At 40.8% G+C, this 27948-nt stretch overlaps 1 protein-coding gene and 1 long non-coding RNA gene across 2 annotated transcripts in view; one reads left to right on the top strand and one right to left on the bottom strand.

The window, feature by feature from the left end:
• Nucleotides 1-27948, bottom strand: part of LOC129456214 (uncharacterized) — a 508652-nt gene that overhangs the window by 309902 nt on the left and 170802 nt on the right. Inside the window, exon 2 of the long non-coding RNA XR_008648689.1 lies at nt 13950-13972. This is a non-coding gene — a long non-coding RNA (uncharacterized LOC129456214). The remainder of the gene's footprint in view (nt 1-13949; nt 13973-27948) is intronic.
• Nucleotides 1-27948, top strand: part of dnajc19 (DnaJ (Hsp40) homolog, subfamily C, member 19) — a 261149-nt gene that overhangs the window by 176805 nt on the left and 56396 nt on the right. The gene's annotated exons all lie outside the window — the stretch shown is intronic.

Below are 27948 nucleotides of genomic sequence, written 5' to 3' on the forward strand. Positions count from 1 at the left end.
CGACAATCTCTTAAGACAATACCTCTGCAATTCAAATATATCCAGTGGTCATCTATTAACCCCCAAACCTCTCCTAAAACCAAAGGATCCATATTACCTTATCGCCTCAAGACAAGACCAAGTAAAAGTACAGCTTAGGTTCGCTCGGGGGTGGCCAGGTTAGCGTCTCTCTAGCGCTCGGATTAGCCGCAAAGCTAACGTAGCACGCGGGCCAAGGTGGAGACCGCTGTTAATGCCGAAATCTGCCTAATTTGAGCTTTTATCGCCCCCCGCAGCACTTTGGAGGTAGGGCGCGCGCTAAGACAAAGTATTCAAAGGTTAATCCCGGCGCTGGAGCTAAAAGGTATTATTTAAATGAAGGAAAGCGCAGTCATACCTGTTTTAAAGTGCACTGCGGGGAACTGAGAGCGAAGTGCGGCGTATCGGAGGAGGGTTTAGAATAAGAATAGAGAACATGCTAATATGAAATGCAAAGGTGGGACTATTTTTTACATATTTTTTTTGCAATTGTTGGTAGCACAGAAGGTTGGAAAACTGCAGTTTGCTTTGGAGTATCTTCACTGAATTATGATATACACAAAACCAGGAGTGTAGTGATAAATATTTAAGGAGGGATTCACTGAGTGGCTGAAGGAAGCACAAAATGGCAGCTCTGATCACGTGATTTGATTAGAAAAAAAGTGCACAATCAGCACCATATTCTTTTCTTTGTACTTCTTTTGTTTGGAAACGTACACTGCAAGTTTCTGGGGGTTTTTTTTGTTTCTTTCTTTTTTTTTTTTGGTCCTTTGTGATGGTTTTCTTACACGACACTCGGGCTGCAAAGATTAATCAACTTATCGTAAATAGTCCACTACATAAAATAGAAAATTATTTAGTTCAATTCAAGTTTTTTTAAATGTATTTTATTTGTATTTATTTATTTTTTTAATTATTTTATTTTTTATTTTATTTATTTATTTATTTTTTACTCATTTTATTTATTATTTAAAATTACTACAGCTGACCAAACTGCTTCACAAAAAAAAAAAAAAAAAAAAAAAAAAATACATAGGAAAAGAACAATAAAACACTACGATATCAGTTTAGCTAGTATTAAATGCCAGGGAGAAGAGGTGTGTTTTCAGTCTAGATTTAAACTGCGTTAAGTCATCGTTGTGTTTTGATAATCGTAACTGTTATCTGGACAATACAGACTCCAAAACACACCCGAAAAAATAACTTTTACAGCAGAGAAAGTGGTATTTTTAAATCAGAATATCAAAAACTAATAAACTACACTCAGTTATACATCAATCATACACGGAATCTTTAAATACTCCATCAACCAAATAAGTCTCTTCTGGATAGAGAATATTTACAAAGTCTCGGGGCACAATAATAATAATGAATCCAACAATGAATCGCTGACTAGTCGACTACAAACATGACGATTATTGCAGCTCTTTACACACTATTTGTGCTGGTCTGGAGATTGATCTGTCACAATTTGATTTAATAATTTTGGTTCATCGTGTTTTTACTGCCCATAACCGACGATTAGATTGTCTCTTTTATTCAATTAAAGTTTGATTCATTGCATTAACACATAACACGGTATATAATTCACTTGTATTTATTTTTGTAAAGCCCAAAATGAAGACGGCAGTTGCCTCTTAGAGCTGAACGTGACAATTTATTTAAACAACAGAAAGTTCGAAAATCACAATGAAAGAGAAACAGGGAACAAGGAAATTAATCAACAGAAACAAGCAAAGTAAACGCAAAATAATGTGTAAATACAATCACAGAGCTCTGTTCACAGTCGGAACTTATTGTATTTATCGGGTGAATGTCTGAGCGAACACTTAGACAAGAACAAAGACGAGATGGAGAGAATTTAAGTCATATTGTGCTTTTTTTGGAGTATTATTAAGCATTAAAGACGACATATTGCGCTTGTGTCGCTCTAGTTATAATCTATGACACCGGTGGATCGTTATGTTTTAATTTGCACGTTTTCAATCAAAATATCCAACTAATACGACTAAATAAAAGAAACAAGTCAAGTACGACGAGTCACAAAGAGTTGCAAACCCTTTTGAACAACCGCAAATAAGAACAGAGCAGTGGGTGGAAGAAAAAAAACAGATATTTTTAATAAATTCGTGCCTAAACTGCAGGACGATTATTAAAACATGAACCACAATAAAACTCTGAGGACGCTTATGATGAGGGAGCGCCGTTACAACACTGGTCCTAAAAGTTTATCGTACTTAATATGTCCCTTTAAATGATTATGAGTTTGACATCTTCTTTTTAAAAAGCCTGAAATTTTGGATCAAAAATGGGTTTTTCCTTTTTCTCCCACATCGCCCAAAGGTCCATTTTAACAATAAATGTAATTACGCCTATTCATCTCTCATTGTCTTTCAGTCTGTCATAAAACGCTCCCCTTGATGAAACTAACATTAGCACCTGCACATTCAGCACCACTTCCTGCTTTTGGCGACGGCAGGGGTCAAAGGTTAAAGCCGGGAGCACGCCTGAAGCAGCGGGTCAAATGCGCGCGGGGCAAATGATGGGCTTAATGACGGGTTATTGGCTGTAATGACGAAGCGTGAGAGTGTGGGGCGGAGGAGGAGTTGACAGGTGCGCCCTCTCTCCCACTCCCCCTCCTTTTCTCTTTCCCGTCCCCCCCCCCCGCGCTCGTCTTCTCTCCTCTCTTCTCTAACTGCACCCTCTTCCTCTCCCTTTCCCCTCCTTCCCTTCTCCTGTTTCTCCTGCACCCGCTCTTTCCCTCTGTCTCGCTCCTCCATCTATCTCCCTTCTTTCCACATTTCCTCCTCTCTCGCTTCTCTCTCTTTCTCCCCCTCTCCCCTTTCCCATCCTCTCTATCTCTGATCCCTTCCACCCCGTCCTTCATACCCCCTCCCCTTCTCTCCCTCTCCCCTATATCCCTGTTCTTCCTTCCTCTATCTCTTCTCCTCTCTCCCTTCTGTCGCTCCCCCGCTCTCCTCCTCCCTTTCTCCCTCTTCCCTCTGCCCATCACCCTGTCTCTCCTTCCTCCATCTCTCCCTGTCTCTTCCTTCTTTCATCTCTCCTTCTATCTCCCTTCTGTCTCTCCCCACTCTCTCCTTCTCCCTCTCCTCTTTCCCATCCTCTCCCTCCTCCTCCCTTTCTCTTTCTCTCCCCTATGTCCCTGTCTCTCCTTCCTCCATCTCTCCTCCTCTCCTCACCCTTCTGTCTCTCCCCACTCTCTCCTTCTCTCTCTTCTCCCTCCTCTCCCCTCTTTCCCATCCTCTCCCCCCACACTCTCTCGCTATCTCTGCTCCCTTCCACCCTTCTTCCCTTCTCTTCCTCTCTCCCCTCTGTCCCTGTCTCTTCCTCCATCTCCCCTCCTCTCTCCCCACTCTCTCCTTCTCTCTCTTCTCCCCTTCACTCTCTCTCTCTGCTTCCCTTCCACCCCTACACCTCCTCCTTCAAACCCCCTTCCCTTCTCTTCCTCTCTCTCCTCTCCCCTACGTCTCTGTCTCTCCTTCCTCCATGTCTCCTCCTCTCTCCCTTCTGTCTCTCCCCACTCTCTCCTTCTCCTCCCTCTCCCTTCTTTCCCATCCTCTCCCCCCACACTATCTCTGCTCCCTTCCACCCCCTTCCTTCCCTTCTCTTCCTCTCTCCCTTCCATCTCTCTCCACTCTTTCTTCCCTCTACCCTATCTCTCCTTCCTACATCTCTCCTCCTCTCTCCCCACTCTCTCTTCTCCCCCCCTCTCCCCTCTTTCCCATCGTCTCCCCCCTCACTCCTCTCGCTCTCTGCTCCCTTACACCCCTACAACCCCCTCCTTCAAACCCCCTTCCCTTCTCTTCCTCTCCCCTATGTCCCTGTCTCTCCTTCCTCCATCTGTCCTCCTCTCTCCTTCTCTCTCTTCTCCCCCCTCTCCCCTCTTTCCCATCGCCCCCCCCCCCACTCTCTCTCTCTGCTTCCCTTACACCCCTACAACCCCCTCCTTCAAACCCCCTTCCCTTCTCTTCCTCTCTCTCTCTCCTCTCCCCTACGTCCCTGTCTCTCCTTCCTCCATCCCTCCATCCCTCTCGTCCGGCCCACTCCTTTAACAGCCCATTAGGTGTTATTAGAGGGTCCCGGGGGAGGAGCACGGGTCATGGCGCTTTGGAGAACATCACTCAGTTTAATAAACCGTGAGATCCAATACAAGCGGACACCTCCAGTCTGCTGCCCGTCCGCCTCTGTGACATAAGACAGCTGCTCCGACCGGCAACGGTAAATTAAAGCCGCACTGTGGAACCTTTCGGGCGGAGGGGACGCGGCCCGGTTGTTTCGACGAAGACGTTTCACCGTAGGACGTTTAACTGCCTAAGACGGGTGTTCATGTTTGTCTAATTACGGCCTGGTTTGGTGGGATACAGTCTGTGCTGAATATTTATTAATTGCGTTACAATAAATACGTGCAAACTGTGCTAAAGTGCGAGGCGATCGGCTGTGGGCGTGGCCAGGTGGAGTCAGGTGGGTGGATACGCTGGGCCCTAGTGCATCCACGTCACCTCCAAAAACACATTATTATTATTAAAATCATGGCACAACAGGAGCCGTGACATATTTACATTTGTCAAGAGGCAGCAAACGACAAAAGTTACTATGACGATCCGCCGTTTTGGTCATATCGTCTTATTTTGATTCATTATTTCTCCGTTTAATGCAGCACTACGCTCAAAAACAGACACTTTTTCCCAGTTTTTGTATTGTTCCTTCTCTGTAAAGCACAGATTGTGAATCAAATGATGATTATTTTGGAGATGTTTGTGTGAAAAGCTACAGAGTGCTATTGTTTAAAATGCTGGGTTAAGTCATGTGTTGAAATCATATGTCTTAAATGTATGTCACGTGTACAGAGAATGCGTCATGTGTCCAAATAAAAGGCCGCCATGAGAGGAGGAAAGTTGGAGAAAAGCACTGACAAAGTGAAGATGCGAAGCTCTACGTTTGTGCGCTTTCTTCCCTCTGATCAGAGCAGGTATAAGTCTAATACTTGTTTTGTTTTGAGTCTTTTTGGTAAACAGTGCGTCGAGAACGTAGTTTTCTTGACACGGCTTTAGCCAATCACAGTGAAGCGTGAACTTTTAGAAGAAGCAGATGACTTTATTCGCCTTTTAAATCCGACATATTGCGCTTCTGTCTCTCATATAAATATAATCTGTGACACTCGTGGATCGTTAAGTTATAATTTGCACATTTTACGTCACAATATTCATCTAAAACGACATAATTAAATGAAAATATAAAGGTCCAGTGACTTCTACGTTAGAAAACCGCAGTGTCCAACAGGAGCTAACGTCTCCGTAAACGTCACGCCGGAGGCAATGGTCAGGCAGGTAATTCAACGTGCTTTACAGAATAAGAAAAGACAATAAAATCACACAAATAAAAACATAAATAATCACAAATGATCATTATAAAGTTAAGATCATCACAAGAGAAAAGTCGGCACCTCTGATGGATAACAGAGCAGAATATTTTTTCATATATACTAAAATACACGACGCTGCTGAATCCTGCGCATATCAACAGTTTAAGAAAATAAAATAAGTACAGGGCAGTGGGCGTGTACCGGTGGCGGTGAAAACGGGGATTGATCGGCAATATGGCGTCTTGAAACATCGTTCAAACGCTAATGAATCATTCCAAACAACAACTAGGGGTGAGTAAATGTTGGAGAAACACTATTACGTGGTTAAAATCTCTGAAAAGTCAATTTTGCAGAATAGGTCTCTTTAAAGTTAATCCAATCCACTTTATTTATACAGCACATTTCACAAACAAATGCAGTTTCCAAAGTGCTGCACAAATTACATTATAAATAAAAACAACTAGTTAAATAAATCGACATTTAAACTAAAATCAAATAGCAAAATTAAAATAATAAATATGTATATAAAAGCAATAAAGCAATTACCAGTCCATTTAAAGCTTTAAAAACAAATAATAAAATCGTAAAATTAATTCTAAAATGAACAGGGGGCCAGTGCAAAGACGCAAGAATTGGAGCGATGTGTTCATGTTTTTTATTTCCTGTTAAAAGTCGGGCAGCGGCGTTTTGGACTCACTGCAAGCGATAAAGTGCATTTTGGTTAATTCCTACATAAAGTACATTGCAGTAGTTAACAGAAGAATACAAAGTGAACATTAATTAAATCACAATATTCATCTAAAATTATGTAATAAAAGAAACAAGTCCAGTCACTTCTGCGTTAGAAAACTACTGTGTCCAACGGGAGCCGACAAAAAGTCAGCACCTCTGATGGAAAAGCTGCACGTCACGCTAGAAAGCAGAGGATTTTTTTCATGTATACTAAAATACGCAACGCTGCCGACCGGTTAAGAAAAGAAAATCGGAAGAACGAAGTAAGTACGTCACAGTGGGCGTGTACCGGTGGCGGTGAAAACGAGGATTGATCGGCAAGATGGCGTGTTGAAACATCGTTCAAACGCGCACGAATCACTCCAAAACAACAACTTTGGGCGAGTAAATGGTGAAGAGAAACGCTATTACACGGTTAAAGCTCTGAAAAAGTCAATTTTGCAGAATACGTTTGATTTAAAGTTAACAGAAAAACACAAAATGAACGTTAATTAAATCACGATAGAATCAAAATTGTAATCTGGCTCTGGGAAAAACTGCCGTATTGCAAACGTAGACGTGTAGAAGTACGTATCATTAAACAAGTCCGTCTGGATTTTGCAAGAGACTCTGTGCATGCGTGTCATGGTTGAGCTCATAACTTCTTCAATAAATCACTCAGAGCAACAGAAACAGGTATAATTATCAATAAAAAAAAATAGTGAACGTTATATTTTAGGTTCAACCAGGTGAAACGTTTTGTTGGATAATACTGTAGATGTGAACGCTACACCTCCACCCTGTTACCCCCCTCACACCTGTGCAGGACGTAGCAGATTATGGGCAACAATTGAATCACTCATGCGTTTCCCGAGACCCCCACAGTGTAACGTGCGCACAACACGATCACACGCAAACACACACACACGCAGCTACGCGCGCTCCCAAACAGTTCATTATCCATTCTACGCAGGGCCGATCTCAAACACAAACATTTGTTCTTGTGCAAATTGTGACCTTTGAATGTGACAGCGGAGAAATCAGCTTCTTTCAAATCACGGTTCAAATCCCCCCCCATGAGCGCGAGGATGCACAAGTTTGAGGAAGCGTGAGAGGAAGTTATCAAAGTCAAACTACTTCACTACGCTCCTTTTAAAACAGATTCAAACAGCGTTCCAGACAAAACTGAAGAAGAAATGGACTTTTGGAGCTTCCTACCATGTTGTAAAGTTGTCCCCTCATCAAAAACATGAGATTTTAGATGTTATTCGTGCATGTTTGAGTAATCTAGTGATCTCTCCCAAGTCTCCTAGCTGTACGTTTCTGCCCACAAGCCTCCCGCACAACAATTTTTCCATAAATATGCAAAAGCGTGACACAAAACAACGCACTACAACTTCACAAACTTAATGCGACGTGCAGTAGTTTCATCAGCAAAACGCGTGACGATTGTGTTGTGATTGCGCCGCTCTGAAAGGGGAGTGACTCAGCGCAGAGAGCAGAGGGAGCGGAAGAAGTGTATTACCAAAATACCTCTGCTTTTTTAATAACAAAGATTAGTTATAGTCGATACGCAACCGTCAAATCCAAAATGTGCAAATAACCGGGACTCTCCTCAACCGTCTCTGCAGAACATCCACCAATCGCAGAGTCCACAGGAGAGCTTCCTCCGTCATCAAAGACCCCCACCCACTCCCAACATGGACTATTCACACTCCGACTTTCAGGCCGGAGGTGCAGAAGTGTGAAATGTAGGACAACCCGACTCAAGAACTCTTTCTTTCCAACTTTCTTTCCATCGACTTGCACCTCGCACATGATAATTTGCACTATTATTGATTAGATTTTTTTAATTTATCTTATTATTTATCCATTTTATACATAATTTTCTCTTATACTTTGGCATTCAGTGTGGTCAGCAAAGTAAGAATTGTATCGTATAGTGTTTCTTTCCTGTACATGACAATAAAAGCTTTGAATCTCATAACTTAACTGATATTACAAGACAATACACAAAGTTCAGGCAGGAAGATTAGCTCATACATTAAAATGGGTTGGTCTTGGTTTAGTTTCAACTTTTACACAGTTTGACAAGTAAATAAAGACATGCACACTTTTTAGTTTTAATTTAACTCAACTCATTATGCCAAAATATCACATGTTTTTCTCATATCTTGTAGCTCTGATGGTCAATTTGAAGACAGAATCACTTCCCCCGGCATCCACCAAATCCTCAATGTGCAAATAAAAACGCATGAACCTTTAATTTTCAGAGCGTTTTAAGACCAGACAGAGATTGTGGCTAATTGTGCTGCGGCTAAACACAGACTGTGGCGACTCTGCGGAGGCTAAAATCTCATAATGAAAGAGATAAAACGTGAGGAGTGAAAACACGACTGCTACAAGTTACAAAGACCAAAACAAGTACGCTCAAATATTATAAAAGGAAGTGGTTATCGCCAATGATAGTTTGCAGTGACATCGAGCTGGAGGGGTACTGTATGTACGTCTATGGAGAAAATGTTCGGCGGTTACCATGGTGACGCAACGCACACGTTATCACACGCTGCCTGAAAAGCCTGCGATCGATACAAGCGCTCACAGTCCTGTTCATTTATTTGACTTTAAAACAGAAAAATGTAAGTGTGATTAGCTGGGGAAAAAAAACTGTAAACTGTTGGCTAACGCTAGCTAGCTCGTGACTGCAGTGTGATTTGAGACGGACTTGTTTCACAGCACAAATCAGCTCGTCTGTCGTTGCTGTTGTTCTAACTAATTTCTTTATGGTCAGATTGTGTTTAAACAAAGATCAGATTAAAGTCTAATTTGAGTAACGGAGATTCAGACAGAGCAGTGCCTCCAGTTAGCTTCACCACCTCCCAAGGGAATAGCTTGTGTAATCCCTTAGTCGTCCAGGTCTAATCCACAGTAAAAGTACTTTTGGCCCGCTCAGGGAATGTCGATGACGTCAGAAATACGCAAAATATCAATTATATCATGACTACATGTGTGTTTTTCATGTTGCTATAAACATTTTGGCTAATATCACACTGCCCGACCGTTGAGAGTGTATTTGTGAGTTAAATCTTACCTCTGAGAAGATCTTTTGGAGTCTTCAGCATCTGAGGAGCCACCTGCAGACAACAAACACAGGTATGCGAGATTAAAACATCCATGTTCTACTTCTCTTTCAGTATCTACTCCATCATTCCTTCCATCATACAAAGACATTTAAAGCGGCAAAATCAAACTTTTCAAAGCTTTTCAATGTGTTATTGTCGTTTCCCTTCTCATTTACCCTCTTAAGTTGTATTTAAAGTGTGAGTAATGTTTATTCTCCTTTATTCAAGACGTCACTGCTCCAAACTACCCCCGTTTTTCCCGCTCACTGTGACATACGCACTTCGTTCTAACAATTTTATTTTCTTACACGGTGATACTCGTAAGATTCGACAGCGTTGTGTAGTTATTTTGGTACAAAATTTTTTAAAATAAACTCATAAACTTCCTGTATTTATTACTTATTCCATTGACAAATATTGCATATGTATTTCCGTAGATGTAAAAAATATGGCTGTATAACTTGTCATAAACTGACATTTTAAAACAGTCATCCCTTTTAATTTACCTTGTTGTGGGCCACATGAAATGACATGGCGGACGACATTTGGCCATGAGCCTTGAGTTTGACACATGTGTTTTAGATATATATTGAGATTTAAAACATCCAAATATAACATGTGTCGTAGATAATATGGAAAAGCATAATATGGCTTCTTTAAACTTGGAAAAACAAAGAATAATTTAAAGTTTTCCCATGTGTATCGTAGCCTGGGCCAGCCAAACTACACACTTTTTCTTTACTTCAGTGACATGTAGTCTGGGCCTTGGTCCTTAATACTTAGAGTTTAGATGGGTGTGATTGACAAAAGGATTACCCTATTAGAAATTAAAAAATAAAATAAAATTAATAAATAAAAATGTAATAAAAATAAAAAATAAAATAAATAATAAATAAATAAATACAAATGTAATAAAAATTAAAACAAAAATAAAATAAATAATAAAAAATGTAATACAAATAAAAAATAAATAAATAAAATAAAAACATAAAAAATAATAAAATAATAAAATAAGATAAAAATTGTGTCACTGAAATCAACAAATGTGATTGCACAGCTCTGCCACAGCTCTGAGTCGGAGGAGGGGGGGAGTGGCCAGACTATAAATCCTCTCTATACCAGAACATACAGAGAGAAAGAGTCTGGATGAACTCGCTTAAAGCTCAAATCGCTTCAATACTGTGCCAAACCCGAGCTTTCAAACGAGTCGACCTACTTTAAAACATGAACAGTGATTCTCTTTAACAACAAATCATTATAAGAGTGGAAAATATTTGAAGGTTCAGCATTAAGATGAATAACTTTTCTGATTTTTTATACATGTCTTTATCAAAAACAGACCAACACATCTGAGGTGACAGACTTAGCTCGCCTTCAACGTCAACGCTAGTAGCCGTCGTTATTCACTGCTTCACTCGTCACATTTATAATCAACAGTGTAGTGATTTCTTCTGTTTTTCATCTTATGGCAATACATTTTTATATAGTGATTTTCCACTAACGGAGCTGGAATCACGCCGCCAAACCTGTGGGTCAGTGGATTTAAAAGCTCCATCAATGTTGTATTGTTTACGTCGAGAGCGGGATTCGAACCGGCAACCTTCAGATCAGTGTATAAACTTCACCAACTGAGCCACTGTCGCCCTGTTCTGTTCATAGTTATTCTTTTTGCTTCAAAGTGATGTACTGTGACAATAAAATCAAATTTAATCTATTTTTGACAGGAGAAAAGTTTCCGTAGTGTCAAATTCTGTCAAAAGTTTGCGCAGACAAACATGCCGTCGCTCAAATATAAGTCTTTAAAGTAAATGTTTTCAGGAATATGATTTGTAAGTGGATATTCTAAGAGGCACACTTTTTAAATGTCCTATATGACACAAATTGACTCTCGTGAGCTTTAAGACATGTTATATACTGTTACCTCCTCAAAAACACACCTGGGTTTGAGTAACACTTTATTATTAGTCTGTCTACATCTGCAAAGCTCAAAATGTGCTCAAAATGTGCTCAAAACGCTCTGTTCCACCTTGTGATGTCATGAAGTGGTAGTTTTCAAATCAACGACAGACTACTTTTTTTTTTTTACCTTTAGTTCAGAAGTAGATTGGCAATTCCAGGGCTGAAATCATCCAAATGATTCTAGTGAAGGTGTGTGGAGTTTAAAAACACAGCGGAGCACTTCCTGTATTACCACACGATGACATCACAAGGTGGGACAGAGTGTTTCTGTTTGATTGAAGAACTCGTCCTAAATATCCAGCGTTTGACACTTCTGCAGAGTCAAACTGAGAATCCTCCACCGTGTCCACCTCATTTATACACGTAGGCTCTCAGAATGTTAAGGACATGACAAGAAAACAGCCTATTCATGGGTTTCACAATGATTTGGAACGTTGCCATGGCAATTAACAACTTAAAACACGATATAGTCTTTTAAATGGCGGAAAGTCCTCGAAATGTTGCCAGTTGATGGGTTGCAGGTTCTGTTACATGCAACATTTTGAGGAAAAGATTTTTGAACAGGAAAAAAAATTGTTTTAAATTAGAAATCGCTATGGCAACGTTGTTCATCTTTAATTATTCCGAAACCCCTGACTACAAGCTAAACTCTCATAGTCAATGGACGTTATATATTAATTATGTAGAGTTGTGTTTAGTTTCATTCACACATTTTAACGCACAAACCCGGCATATTTAGGCTGAGTTCTTCTCTCAGACAGAAAACACTCCGTTCCACCTTGTGATGTCATCATGTGGTGATACAGGAAGTGCTCCACTGTGTTTTCAAACTCCGCACGCCTTCATTTCTAGAATCATTTGGATCATTTCAGTCTGGAGTAGCCACTTATCTCTACTGAACAAAAGGTTAAAAGCAGCTGTTAACTTGAAAAAATACACTTCATGACATCACAAAGTGGAACAGAGCGTATTGAGCGTCAGAGATGTGGACAGACTAGTGATAAAGTGTGACTCAAACATGTGTGAATGAAACAAAACACAAATCCAGGTCTGTTTTTGATGAGATGACAACATTCAAATACACTTAAACCTCACAAGAGTAAATTTTGACTGTTGTGAGATTAAATTAAGAGTCAATTAAACCGCAGACGAGTCAGTTTTCCGTAATACATGACCTTTAACTGTACGTGACTGTAGTAAAAGCCTCTTCAAATCAGAAAGAATCATACCTTCTTCTCCAACAGGTGCGCCCCTTAATCCAGGGTGACGCACTTGTCCTCCTCGCAGTTTTCATAATCCTCCATCCACACAGGGGACCCTCCTCTTCTCCTCGTCCCAGAGCGAGGGGAGGGGGACGGGGCGTCCACCTGCAGCACAGACGGCAGGTGTAAAGCCTCTGTGAATAACTCCGATAGTCCCAATATGGCTCCAACGTTTTTCCTGAAACAGTCCTCCAGACCAGAAGTGCTCTCGCTCCGCTCCTTGGCGCATGTGAGCGAAAACCGACTTCTCCATCCAGTTTTTTTACTTAAACACACAAACACGTAACGCACAGCACTGCACTAGCTAGCGCCTTGTGTATTCTTTTATTTCCTCTCTCTCCTCAGCATCAGCAGCAGCCTAAGCTACCCCGCGCAGGGCTGAAATGCTCTCTAGCCCGCAAACACAAGACGCTTTTCATTATCTTGCCCGTCGCAGCGCGCGGCCTAGCGTCTAAAAGCTACCGATTTCTTTCTTGCTTTAGCCCCGCGCACAAAGGGAGGGCATTTTGTAAATACTTGCTCGTTTCAAACCAACAAAAGGTACTTTCATTGAACCCTCTTCCTCTCGGCAGCTCCCCCCCCCCCCCCCTCCCCTCCTCCACCTCCTTCGCCCGCTCCTCTTCTTCGCTCGCGCCATTTGATTTTGCTCAAATTTGATTACAAGGCTGGAAGAAAGGAGAGGGAAATAAGAAAGAGACCCGCAGATGGCTCGTTCTTTTGAGGGAGCTTGAATGGGTGTATACGGGCATCCACACGCCCTCAGACGCGCGCTAAAAAAAGAACTTGACAAAATTATTGGTTTGGTGGCTCTTTCTCCGAGGGCTGACACCGAACTGTGCGGAGAGAAGCTGCAATGGCTCTGCTTCTGTCTGCGCAGGTCGCTATCAAAACAACCGCACTGAAGAAACGTAAATGAGACGGGTTTAGAGCGAGTCGATGTCAAATCAGCACCTTGTAATGTTTATTTCAAAAAAGCACAAGAGAAACGCTGGAGTTCATGCGAATTCAATGTGGAATGATGTCGGCTTTGTCTGGTGGAGAGTTGTGCACAGAGACGGGAGATTGTGGTGAATGAGCAGAGTTGTTTAGTCCCGGTTTTAGTCCCGGTTTAGTCCCGGTTTAGTCCCGGTTTAGTCCCGGTTTAGTCCCGGTTTAGTCCCGGTTTAGTCCCGGTTTAGTCCCGGTTTAGTCCCGGTTTAGTCCCGGTTTAGTCCCGGTTTTATCCTGGATATGCCTCAAGTAGAGATACAAAGTTGATAAATAAGCAGAGCTGTTGAGTCCTGGTTTGAGTCCTGGTTTGAGTCCTGGTTGAGTCCTGGTTTGAGTCCTGGTTTGAGTCCTGGTTTGAGTCCTGGTTTGAGTCCTGGTTTGAGTCCTGGTGTTGAGTCCTGGTTTGAGTCCTGGTTTGAGTCCTGGTTTGAGTCCTGGTTTGAGTCCTGGTTTGAGTCCTGGTTTAGGTCGGGTTAAGACCTGGTTTAAGACCTGGTTTAAGACCTGGTTTAAGACCTGGTTTAGACCTGGTTTAGACCTGGTTTAGACCTGGTTAGTCCTGGATATGCCTCAAGTAGAGGTACAAAGTTAATAAACAAGCAGAGTTACTTAGTCCTGGTTTAGTCTTGGTGTAATCCTGGTTATTACTCAAGTACAAGTAGAAAGTAGTGGAAATACACAGAGTAACAGTATATGGGGAAACTACTACTTAAGTCCGAGTACTTGTCCGAGTACTTGTCCGAGCACTTGTCCGAGCACTTGTCCGAGCACTTGTCCGAGCACCTTGTCCGAGTAACTGCTCGAGTAACTGCTCGAGTAACTGCTCGAGTAACTGCTCGAGTAACTGCTCGAGTAACTGCTCGAGTAACTGCTCGAGTAACTGCTCGATGTAACTGCTCGAGTAACTGCTCGAGTAACTGCTCGAGTAACTGGGGACATTTACATGTCAGTAAAATCAGATAACTAGAGTAATCAGATAACCCCAATATCCCCAATTTTAGGGTTTACTCCAAACTCTACAGATTTTTTAATAACTCTTTCCATCTTTAACATTTTTCTCTTTCATTTGTGTCTTTGCCCTTTTTTCCATATATTTCCTGACCAAAAGGTGCATAAGTGTGAGCAATGAGAAAGAAACATCAGATGGAACTGTTTACATTCTATATAATCTGATAACTGCAGAAATCAGGACAATGATCAGAGTTTTGGTGTGTGTATAAACAGAGTCACTGTCTGGACTCAGCTACTCAGAGAATAACAACTGATGTGATAAAGTGAATGTAACGGACTAGATCAAAACCTTCTTCTTGTACATGCTCTGATAATCTGAAAACACACGCTCTAATACGTCTTTGTCTCGTGCAGTATGAACTTCAAAAATAGCCTCAAATGTAATTAATAAAAGGCTCTACACATTAAACAGCTTAAATGAAACCGCTCTCTCAGTCTGTAATCCTGTTACTTCAATGCAACACTTGTTTTCTCCAGGAGGATAATTATAGACCTGCAGCTTTCAGACGTGTGCAGAGAAAATACTGAGGTCCATCAGACCCAGTGAAGTCCTGGTTTGGTCCTGGTTTAGCCCCGGTTTAGTCCTGGTTTTGCCCCGGTTTAGCCCTGACTAACTCCTGGATTTGCCCTGGTTTATCCCTGGTTTAGTCCTGGTTTAGACCTGGTTCAGTCCGGGTTCAGTCCGGGTTTAGCCCTGGTTTAGCCCTGGTTTAGCCCTGGTTTAGTCCTGATTTAGCCCTGGTTTAGCCTGATTTAGTCCTGATTTAGTCCTGATTTAGTCCTGGTTAGCCCTGGTTTAGCCCTGGTTTAGCCCTGATTTAGCCTGGTTTAGTCCTGATTTAGCCCTGGTTTAGTCCTGATTTAGCCCTGGTTTAGTCCTGATTTAGCCCTGGTTTACTCCAGGATTAGTCCAGGTTTTAGCCCTAGTTAAGTTGTCATTTAGACCTAGTGTATTCATTATTTGTTATATTTTTTTACCTGGCTTAGTCCCGGTTCAGTCCTAGTTCAGTTCTGCCTCAGTCCTGGTTTAGTCCTGGTTCAGTCCTAAGTCAGTCCTGGGTTTAGTCCTGTTTTTTACTTTCTGTTGGTTCAGAGCAGACTTGTTAAGTAAATTTAATCTTGATTTGTGGTTTAGTCCTGCTTTAGAGTCAGTCTGGCCCAGTTTAATCCATTTTCAGTCCTGGTTTACGCCTGCTCTAGTCCTGCTTTGGAGTCAGTTTGGCCCATATCAGTCCGGGTTTTGTTGTAATTTTAGCCTAGTTTGGCACTGGTTAAGTCTTAGTTTAGTTTTTTTGTCACTTTTTCCTAACATAGTCCGAGTTGGTGTTATTTAATCTTCAGTTATCAACTCAAAACATGGTTGAAAAATCAATCAATACCCAGATACTAATCAATACTTTTCCTTGGCACCAAAAACAAGTCAATCTTTAGTCCAAGTTTAATCTCTACAATGGAACGATACAACCATAAGCGCACACACCCACAGTGAAGAAGGGGGCACTGGGGCAACCTCCTCCCAGCATGCACCTCTCCGGGTCAGAGGCACTAATGGACAGCAGCTGCAGAGACCAGCGGAGGGCAGACAGTGATCTTAAATGGAGGGATACAGTGTCCAAAAAGTCTTTATTTGGCATCGCGGCCTGAGGAAAATATCTGTTTGTCTCGTGTGTGTGTGTGTGTGTGTGTGTGTGTGTGAGATGGACGGATATTTAATCATCTTTTTAATCATAATGTAAAGAGATTTATACATTATCTATAAGTCCAGACCTTCTCTAGTCCTATTTGCAAACATGACATGGAGAGTAAATGGGCCAGGTCCTGGTTTAGTCCTGGACATGCCTCAAGTAGAGGTACAAAGTTAGTAAATAAGATGTGTGGTTTGGTCCCGTTTTGGTCCCGTTTTGGTCCCGTTTTGGTCCGTTTTGGTCCCGTTTTGGTCCCGTTTTGGTCCCGGAGAGTGAAAGAGCCAGAGTAAATATTGAACATTACTGAAATGTGCCCAAAACTAAACTAAACTCCAGGTACGTTTCAGTTTTGACTAAAATCTCACGTTTTAATATTGTTTTTTTTGTTTTTATCACAACATATTTGCTTTGGATGGAGGAGCTCGGACAGACAGCACACTGTGAGAGAAAGAGAGAGGAGAGAGGGAAGGAAAGAGGAGAGAGAGGAGAGATGGAAGGAAAGAGGAGAGAGAGCGGGAGAGAGGGAGAGAGGACAGGGAGGTGAGAGAGGAGAGATAGAAGGAAAGAGGGAGAGAGGAGAGATAGAAGGAAAGAGGGAGAGAGGAGAGATAGAAGGAAAGACAGAGAGGGGAGAGAGGAAAGACAGAGAGGGAGGAGAGGAAAGATAGAGGGAAAGAGAGGAGAGGGAGGAGAGATAGAAGGAAAGAGGGAGAGGAGGATAGAGGGAAAGAGAGAGTGAGGAGAGATAGAAGGAAAGAGAGGAGAGATAGAAGGAAAAAGAGGAGAGAGGAAGATAGAGGAAAGAGAGACGGGGAGATAAAAGGAAAAGGAGAGGAGAGAGAGGTAGAGGGAAAGAGGAAGATAGAAAGAAAGAGGGGGGGAGATACAGGGAAAGAGAGCGAGAGGAGCGATAGAAGAAAGAGAGAGAGGAGAGATATGAAGCTGTGAAAACGCTGACAGCACACTCTCATTTTTTTTCCATCTCCGCTCCAACCTGCTCCAGACTGTGGCTTAAACCTGCTTTTGATTCTGCCGTTCCCGATCAGCTCCAAGATTCTCCGAGCAGTGGTCAGCCTCCATCCCTCCATCCCCCTTCTCCATCCCCCTCTTCTTCCTCTCTCCATCCCCTCACCAACCAAGCACAACTCATTATAACCACAAGATAAAACCCAAATGCAGAGCTGGTTTGTCGAAAAAGGGAAATAAACTGGTGATAGAAACGACCTTAATATTATTTCAGTGCGTCTTTCCCATAAGAGCGTCCATCTTTGCGTTTGATAAAAGGATTATGCGTCCAGCGGCTTTGTGCGGCCACTCAAATCGGGCAATGGGAGGAGCTCTGCGTGATTGAAAAAATCTTGTTTCCTTTTTGCAGGGTTTGCAGTCCTCTTTGGTGAAGTGACAAATCAGCATTATGGCAGATTTGTACATGTGCTGAGGGCTGTCGGGGCTGTCTGGGTGTTCGACTGTTTGGAATAGACTGGAAGTGTCTGGGAGGAAAAAGGAGACGTCAAAACATGTGTGTGTGTTGTGTGTGTGTGTGTGTGTGGAGGCGAGGAAGGGCAAGTGTGTTTGGACGGCACAATTTGTACAAAAGTAATTTAAAGTGCATTACAGAATAAGAAAGACATTAAAATAACAATGCAAACAAATCAAAACATAAATAATCCTCAGAAAATGAACATTAAAAAGAAAAGTGCTGAATAAAACCCTTTCAGTCACATGCACAGATAAACAGAACAGTTTTGAGTCTGGATTTAAACATTGTCAAAGTCGAGGTCTGAGTCACATCTTCAGGAAGAATGTTCCAGGTTTTAACTGCACAAAACTGAAACACTGATTCAACATGTTTAGCTCTGGTTTAGCTCTGGTTTAGTCCTGGTTCAGTCCCGGTTCAGTCCTCAGAGTGTCAGATGGCTCATGTGGCTCATGTGGGAGATGTCCTTTGGTGCTTTAAAGTCTATTCTCTGAGCCACAGGAGCCAGAGCCCTGAGCCACAGGACACATGGCTCGTACTTCCTGGTTCTAGTCCTGACCCGAGCAGCAGTGTTCTGGATGTACTGTAGCTGTGTTAAGGCTCGTTTGGGAGAGTCCAGTGAGCAGGACGTTATAGTCGTCTAATCTACTGGACACAAATGCAGGACAAGTCTCTCTGAGTCTGGTTTTGACAGTTTACCTTTGATTTTTGACATGTTTTTAGGTGGTAAAAAGCTGTAGATGTTATTGATTTGATGTGGCTGTTAAAGTTCAAGTCTGAGTCCAGTATTACCCTCAGATTTCTCGCCTGATTTGAAGGTTTTAGAGAGAGAGACTGGAGGTGATGCTGACACACTTTGTTTCTGTGGACCAAAGATGAGGACTTCAACTTTCTCCACATAAACTCAGACAAGACTGTTTTTCCTCCACACACTGATCTGTTGATGCAGTGAGTGAATCCACTGGTCCAGATTCACCTGCTGCAGTGAGACATAGATGGACGTAAATCATCTGTCACATTCATCGTGATCTAAAGACTTTCCCGTAGAAATGGACTGTTAGGAATAATACGTTTTGTCCTAATGACTCCTGGAGTTGTACAGAGCGGCAGAAGAAGTTAATTTAATAATAAACTCAACACTGCACGTTAGCATTGTCCATTCAAGTCTCCCCACGCTTCCACACGAGGACGTTTAAATAGTTCAGAGGCTAAGAAGGACAACCTGGAGACAAGGTGGCCGAGATAAAATGAGTCCAGAGCAGACAAGGTCACCAAGGAAACTGATAAAGAAGGACAAACTTTGTAACGCAGTGACGATGCTATAGCTAACCACAGAGAAACGTCAACAATGAACTGAAGCTGTCCTAAACCAAAGCAAGGGAAGCAAAATCGCATGGACTATAATGGTGTTTTTACTGCTAACGCTTTAGAGAATAAGTACAAAAAGTAATGCATCTCTGTAGTGTTTTGTAAATCATGATAATAATTAGGTCATGTCATGATAATCACTATCGACTTAACGATCCCCAAAAATACTATTCCATCTTTCATAAACTGGAGAATATTTATCGTGTGAACATTTTCTTTGCACTACAGGGAACATTTTTGTTTATTTTTTGGCTATATCATAAGATTTAAGCCGCAAAAAGCTGAATAAATCACTTGTATAACTAATTCCAAATGCAAACCAAGTACTTAAGTGTTTCATTCTGCTGTTTATTTACTGCAACTCATGATTTTTTTAACAATATTGTGCATTTTGAATTGTTTTTGGAGGGTAATCCTGCTTTAGGGTTTCAAAATGATCGTTTATTGTCTGTATTTTCTTCATCAATACATCGCACATCGAAATTTGTTATAGTGACAGGCCTTTAGGAGTGTATAGGACAGAAAAAAAGGTGGGTGGAGCTAGTTTAAGTGTCTTTGTCTGGTCAATGGGCACAGTTATAGTGATAAAAAATAATAAAAGTAATAAAAGTAAGAGCAGATATATTGTAAAAGCAGCTCTTAGGGTCAAAATGAGACCTCTGTGTTCTGTCTGCATCCAATTATAAAAAAAAAAAAAAGATTGTCCATGAACCAGGAAGTAATACTGTCAGAATGCTAGTTGTTGTTAGCATTAGCGTGACAGCGAAACTCCGCTCTGGCCTGTGAAAAACGCTTATAAACTCATCATGGTGAATACTTTGGATGCTCTAAATGCATAAAGTAAACTGTAAAATGAAGTAGTTTTTAGTTTTTCACATTTTTAAGTCCGTAAACTCCAGGTAGAGCGCGTTAAACCTGAGCGAGGTGAGGCTCCAGTCCCGGGGGAGACATTAGGATTGATGTGGTCTAAACACAAATGTCAAATCTCATTTATAAACAGACCTAATCCCGTCCTGTTGGAGTGGTTATCCATCACTGCCATCGTCGCTCGCAGTGAAGATCATTTAACGTTTAACCCCTCGTTTGGTTAACACAACGCGGTCACGACCTCTGACCTCAGCCGTCTGGTCCAATCACAGTCTCAGATAAGCCACAGGGGAGGGAAAGTGTCTATATTTATGAGGACGAGCCATTTACACTGACATACAACAGGAAAGAAATAAGTAGTAGTGGGTTTTTTTTTAGAAGATAATTTTAATTTTGAATTGGAGGATTGTGTTTTCACGTTCAAAGATCTGAGAAATTTGAAAATAGATTTGTTTTCTGGTTCTGTCTTGGATTGTGTGAAGTGTTTTTGAGTGTCATGGAAAGCACTATATAAGAGTTATGTATTATTATTATTATGATTATTATTTTTTAGAATTGTTTGTATATTGTTTTTTATTATGATTATTATGATTTTTTTTATAATTGTTTTTATATTTATTATTATTATTATATTTTTTTAGAATTGTTTGTATATTTATTTATTTAAATAATCATTTGTATATTTATTATTATTATTATTCAGAGAGTTCATACTTCACTGTCATTGGTTAATTTCATCTGTCACTCAATCAGAGCCTAAGAGATAAGCAGAGGTGGAACATAACAGTAAAGTATTAAAGTACTGTACTTAAGTATACATTTTAGGTATCTGTACTTTACTTAAGTACATTTTACAGTGGATACTTTTGACTTTTACTTCACTACATTTGAGAGCAGTATTTGTACTTTCTACTCCATACATTTTACTGGACTGAAAATTGAAAGTATTTTTTTTATTATTGTTGAGTTTATTTTTAACATGTTCATAATTGGAGCAAAACAAAAACAAATAAAAACAGCGGGAAAAAAACAAATGAATCAGTTGTTTCTGTTGAAAAATATTAAGCTCAAATCTTTTTTAAATCCCTACATTTGAAGTTTTATAAGACTTAAAATATGTGTGTATCTGTACTTTTACTGAAGTAACCAAACTGAGTACTTCTTACACCACTGCAGAGATTTGAGACATTTTAAAATAAATGTGTTGCTTATAATTTAAAATAGTTTTCAGTAGAGGTGGATATGGCAAAAATGAAATAAAGTAAAAATGATACCTAAAATTAAATAAAGTCATCTGCTTGTTCTGCGAGGTCATAGTTCACTGTGATTGGTTCATTTCATCTGTCACTCACTCAGAGCCTAAGGGAGGTTGACCGACAGAGAAAAGTGTCTGTGTTTGAGAAGAACTGAAACATGATCTGACGGCATCACGGGACATGGGACAACACTGATTTGTTTTATTTTTTTAATTGCGATTAACGATTATATCACGATAATGATTAAAGTTGTTATTGATATGAATAATTATAATTTTAACAGAGAATACTATGGATGAGCAGGGTGTCAACTGAAATTTGGAGACTCACGTGGTCCCCTTTAGTAGAAATTAATAGGAAGAGGGTCCAATTCTGGGGCCCCTGAGACCCTGGGGCCCCGGACAACAGATCCTCTCTGTCCTTCCCATTGACTCCCCTGTGGTTAAGTTATTTTTTTCTGCACATTCTGGGGATACAACGGTGATTATCTTTGTTGGTGATTGTCACGATTACCGTATTTTCCGAAGTATAAGTACAAGTCGCACCGGAAAAGTTAAAGGTCAGATCTGTGGAGAGATGACTCCGCTCGTCTGGCAATAAAACACTTGTGATTGAATGAAAGCAACATTGATAGAGTTTAAGGCAAAGCAATGATATGTCCAAGCAGTAGAAGAAGTTACAGAGTGTGACTTTAACTTCACAGAAATAAACGTAAACACTGAAATATGTATCACCAGTTCTCAAATTCTCACAAACAAATCCAGAAGGTCTAATTTTGTCCATTAAACGTGACCAAATATACACCTCAGGGTTAGTCGTCTGGTTGATTAATCGACATAAACAATATAATATAAATAGTATTATAAAAAAATATATATAAAAAATATAAATATAATAAATAATATAATAAACATAAATATAATATAAATACAAGGGTAGTTTAACTTAAAAATGTAACCTGAATTTCTGCCTTAAAGTTTTAGGTTATTTTAAGTTATATTATGTTTTTGTTGTTGTTTTGTTTCAATCACTCACGTTTAACACACAAACCCCACACATTTAGGCTGAGTTCTTCTCTCAAACTGAAAACGCTCTGTTCCACCTTGTGATGTCATCATGTGGTGATCCAGGAAGTGCTCCGCTGTGTTTTTAAACTCCACACACCTTCACTAGAATCACTTGATTAGAAATGTCTTTGCGTCCTGGTGAATCAGATGGTGTCTCATCTGAATAAAAAGGTAAAACTGTTTGTTTTTAAAGGTAACTGCTTAATTCTAGTCTCTTGTAGAGTAAAACAGTTCAATTGAGGATTAAAACAGCACTTTAAAAGTACCGCTTCATGACATCACAAGGTGCAATAGAGCATTTTGAGCTTTGGTGATGTAGACAGGCTAATAAAACATTACTTAAACATGTGTGAATGAAACAAAACACAACTCCAGGTCTGTTTTTAAGGAGGTAACAACATTATAACATGACTTAAAGCTCACAAGAGTCAATCTTGCGTAATACAGGACATTTAAATCGTCTTACAGTTATGATACACTGGGATTAATATGGGGCAACAGCAGCAAAGGCAAGGTATTTAGTGAGTTTGCTGAAAGTTTAATCAGTATTTTTTCATATAAACACACAGTTTCGGTATGTTTCTGTATAAATAGTTGCTTTTGCATGAACCCCTGTGTAGTTTTAGTCACAAATATGGTCAGATTATAGAGATACTAAATAGTTTTGAGAGTCAACCGAGCATTTCTTTAGTCGACTACAGCTCTAATATACACAAAAGTCTATGCTAGAACAAAAGCATCATATGGACATATATATACTGTGATATATAGAGGATATAGGAGGTGTAATGGAGCCCCCAGACACCGCAGTCTTCAGGGAGATTAGGAGATCTAAAGCTGGTCTATTCATAAACTACTTTGTTAATTAACATATGGATTAACTTACATTCAAATTAATACATTTAATCCGTGCCTCTATTATTGTAACTATATCCCTCTCTAGTTCTCATTAAGTCACACGAGAGGATTTATTTTTTAGCTTGGGAATAGAAAAAGCTTTGAAATATTACCCAGTCGGACATTAGAATGTACTAATTTTAGATTTACAGAACAAAACTTTGATATTATATTCAATATTACAACATTAAGAGCCATTTTTAAGAAGAAAGAGAAGAGTTCTTTCAGTGTTTCATGATACAAAAATGACAAACTTGATTTTGATACTAAGGAATAGGCTTGATACTTAATACTGATCCCGATACGATACCACGACCATAATAAAAACGCTCTTTCTTTCGACAATAGAATGTGATTTTCAACATTAAATGATAGTATTTTCTTTTATATCCCTCAGTCGTCCAGTAGGTCTATAGTGGTTCATGGGCGTAGACTAGTCTATGTGTCTTATACTTGTTCTCATGTGACTTTTTTAGTATCGATACTTGGTCAAATGAGTCTCTAGTTTCAATACGAGCTTTAGTATTAATGAGCATTGGATTTTTAATACTTTTGACAACCCTAACTTCTTCTAAAAGCACATTTTGTAACTTTTCTTGTGAAGGGTTGGCTTGAAGTAGCAAAAATAAATAAAATAATAATAATAAAAAATAAATAAATAATAAATAATAAATTAATAATAAAATAATAGTAATATTTTTTTTTCATAATAAACAACATTGCCTTTATTTCTTTGTTTCTATAATTATCATATATAACATCAAACGTCACAATAAACTTGTTTGCCATTACAACAGTAACCACTCGACATGTCCGTTCCACGTCTAATAATAAACTCCTCAACCTCACTCAAAATGTTATGATCGAGAATAGGATCCCACCTCATACAATCCATGTGAGAAAAAGCGTTTTCCAAAGCTAAAAATACACAAACCCTTCAGTGACTTTCATCCGTGCTGTATCTATATGTTTGTCAAGGGCAACTTTACTAATTCAAAATGCTGTAATATTGAAAAAGAAAACGGTAAAACACCTGAAAAGTTTATTTAAAAGTGGAAAGCTGTTTCGTCAAAGCAACCTGACAATCAATCAACTTGTCTGATAATATTAATTAATTGTAAAAATGACCCCTGAATTAATATTAGGCGTTTCGATTCCAGGTTCAACTCAACGCAACAAGTTCCACACAAACTTAAGCAAGAGCAGAGCTTAAAAAACCCAATATAAAAGTGGCACAATCACCTGAAAACTAATAAAAAGTCAAGCAGTGTAAATGTAAATGTATCTCTCTGTATGTCTTTAAGTCTATTGGCAGCCAGCCCCAAGAGCACAAAATGATTGGTTGAAAAAGTATTATGACAAATGTCCAAAGCACCACCCATCCCATTCAAAGTGTCCTCCAAAAAACTCCAAGAAGAACACGTTAAACTTTGGCAAAAACTCCTCAGGGACTCCCTCGAAAACTTCCAATAACGTATCCGACCTTATTCCCAATCAAACGCATCTTTCCCTTTATTTCCGTCGCGCCCCTGAGGTATCCTATTATCATTCCTAATCACCTCTCCTGCATCTCAAACAACCTTCTAAAAACTTTTCATTCACGCAGCTCCCAGTTGGCGTCGCATTTCGCCGCGACTTCCGACAAACAAAAAGCCAAAAACAACAACATCCATAAATGCATAAATACCTCCCCGCGTGTGCCCAGAGGAAGGGTGCCGTCGGTCGGGTAGATGTTGGCGATACGGCGGCTCCTCTCTGGTTCTCTCTGGAGCTGCTTGTCTCCGTGTTTGCCGCGCTGGGGAGAGTGAGAGTCTTTTTCTGGCTGGTATATCTAATTAGAAACCAGGGCTGCTGCTGCTTCTGCCGCCGCCGCCGCCGCCACCGCCGCTGCTGCTGCTGCTCCTGCTATCGGCCGAACCATCTACCTCTCCAATCTCTCCTGACTCAATCTTCCCCCACCATCTCTGATTTTCTTTTATATTTATGCTGGAATATTTAATTGTAGACAAAAGGTTACTCTGGGCTCTATTCATTGCGCACAGGCAGAATAATCTCTTTAAAAGGCTTGACATTTCAGGCTTTTCAAAGGGGGCTGAAAAAATTATATCCCCTCTTTTGTTAATCAATGAAGTAGAACTGGCCCGAACAAAGGAATTAAATTGCTCGGTTGGTTTAATAAAAACGCGCAGAAATAGCTGCTTCCTCTGGGCTTTTGTGCCTAGCTGCTGGCTGGCTCTCCCCAACCCCTATATACGCAAACCACTGTAATTCCATATGATTTGAGGGGCAAATTCTCTCATTTCTCACACAGTTACTGGCGTTGAAATCCCATTGAGAGAGCAAAGGAGCCGCGGCGAGTGGGATCTCTTGCCTGGCTGGTTAGCTGGCTAGCAAAACTGGGAATCTCGCTCTTTGAATCTGACTCCGAACTGAGGCGCAGACAGCGAGTCCACTACAATTTACAATTTCTATACTGTCTCTGGCGCAGAAAAACATTGTAATTATGCAAATGATAGGGGCAATAATTAGGGCCTACGCGGTGGGCTTTGTGAGCGTTTCGGTCCGTAGCGGGAAGCGTAGCGGCGGTGAAAAGGCTCCTCACACAAGACCAGATGTTCAGAGCGATGCCTGGTCCAGAACTCTCCATCAGCCCCACTGGCTCAGAGGGAAATAATCAAACGTGTGTGTTAGAACAGGGATGAAAAAAAAATCGTATTCCGGAGATGATCTGGTGTTTCGGTAACATTGCCGTATCGTGATCGAGTACGTTTTTGTCTTAAAGAGCGGGTATTAAAATCAAAAATGCAAAATCGAGCATAAATTCTACCGTGTTTTAACGTTGTTCCCTCGTCAAAAACATGTCTGAAGAGGTTTTAAATGTCATCCATGCATGTTTGAGTAATCTAGCGATCTCTCCCGGGCTCTATTCGAACTCTCCGTACTGTTAGCTTTAAAATTCTGTACGAGGCTCCGCCCACAAGTCTACGTAACCCACGCTCCACATGAACATTCTCCATAAATATACAAAAACATGATGCAAAACTGGACACAGCAACGTGACAAACCTGATGTGATGTGCGGTAGTTTCATTAGCGCTATGAAGGGGGGGGGACTTAGCGTGGAGAGCAAAGCGAGGAGAGACTCAGAGCGTAAAAAACAAAAGAATAATACATTGTTTTCATTGAATATAGCATTTTCAAAACAGTAAAAGGTTAAGGAAACTCCTGCACACGTCTCACTCTTGACTCAATTTTATTCTTGCAAAGTTTCGACGAATGAAACGTAAGAATAAAATAGAATCAAGAGTGAGACGTTGTGCGGGAGTTTCCTTAACCTTTTACTGTTTTGAAAATGCTATATTCAATGAAAACAATGTATTATTCTTTTGTTTTTTACGCTCTGAGTCTCTCCTCGCTTTGCTCTCCACGCTAAGTCCCCCCCCCTTCATAGCGCTAATGAAACTACCGCACATCACATCAGGTTTGTCACGTTGCTGTGTCCAGTTTTGCATCATGTTTTTGTATATTTATGGAGAATGTTCATGTGGAGCGTGGGTTACGTAGACTTGTGGGCGGAGCCTCGTACAGAATTTTAAAGCTAACAGTACGGAGAGTTCGAATAGAGCCCGGGAGAGATCGCTAGATTACTCAAACATGCATGGATGACATTTAAAACCTCTTCAGACATGTTTTTGACGAGGGAACAACGTTAAAACACGGTAGAATTTATGCTCGATTTTGCATTTTTGATTTTAATACCCGCTCATTAAGACAAAACGTACTCGATCACGATACGGCGATGTTACCGAAACACCAGATCATCTCCGGAATACGATTTTTTTTCATCCCTGTTCTAACACACACGTTTGATTATTTCCCTCTGAGCCAGTGGGGCTGATGGAGAGTTCTGGACCAGGCATCGCTCTGAACATCTGGTCTTGTGTGAGGAGCCTTTTCACCGCCGCTACGCTTCCCGCTACGGACCGAAACGCTCACAAAGCCCACCGCGTAGGCCCTAATTATTGCCCCTATCATTTGCATAATTACAATGTTTTTCTGCGCCAGAGACAGTATAGAAATTGTAAATTGTAGTGGACTCGCTGTCTGCGCCTCAGTTCGGAGTCAGATTCAAAGAGCGAGATTCCCAGTTTTGCTAGCCAGCTAACCAGCCAGGCAAGAGATCCCACTCGCCGCGGCTCCTTTGCTCTCTCAATGGGATTTCAACGCCAGTAACTGTGTGAGAAATGAGAGAATTTGCCCCTCAAATCATATGGAATTACAGTGGTTTGCGTATATAGGGGTTGGGGAGAGCCAGCCAGCAGCTAGGCACAAAAGCCCAGAGGAAGCAGCTATTTCTGCGCGTTTTTATTAAACCAACCGAGCAATTTAATTCCTTTGTTCGGGCCAGTTCTACTTCATTGATTAACAAAAGAGGGGATATAATTTTTTCAGCCCCCTTTGAAAAGCCTGAAATGTCAAGCCTTTTAAAGAGATTATTCTGCCTGTGCGCAATGAATAGAGCCCAGAGTAACCTTTTGTCTACAATTAAATATTCCAGCATAAATATAAAAGAAAATCAGAGATGGTGGGGGAAGATTGAGTCAGGAGAGATTGGAGAGGTAGATGGTTCGGCCGATAGCAGGAGCAGCAGCAGCAGCGGCGGTGGCGGCGGCGGCGGCGGCAGAAGCAGCAGCAGCCCTGGTTTCTAATTAGATATACCAGCCAGAAAAAGACTCTCACTCTCCCCAGCGCGGCAAACACGGAGACAAGCAGCTCCAGAGAGAACCAGAGAGGAGCCGCCGTATCGCCAACATCTACCCGACCGACGGCACCCTTCCTCTGGGCACACGCGGGGAGGTATTTATGCATTTATGGA

The sequence above is a fragment of the Periophthalmus magnuspinnatus genome, chromosome 4 (genome assembly GCF_009829125.3).
Source record: "Periophthalmus magnuspinnatus isolate fPerMag1 chromosome 4, fPerMag1.2.pri, whole genome shotgun sequence".
Taxonomy (NCBI): domain Eukaryota; kingdom Metazoa; phylum Chordata; class Actinopteri; order Gobiiformes; family Gobiidae; genus Periophthalmus; species Periophthalmus magnuspinnatus.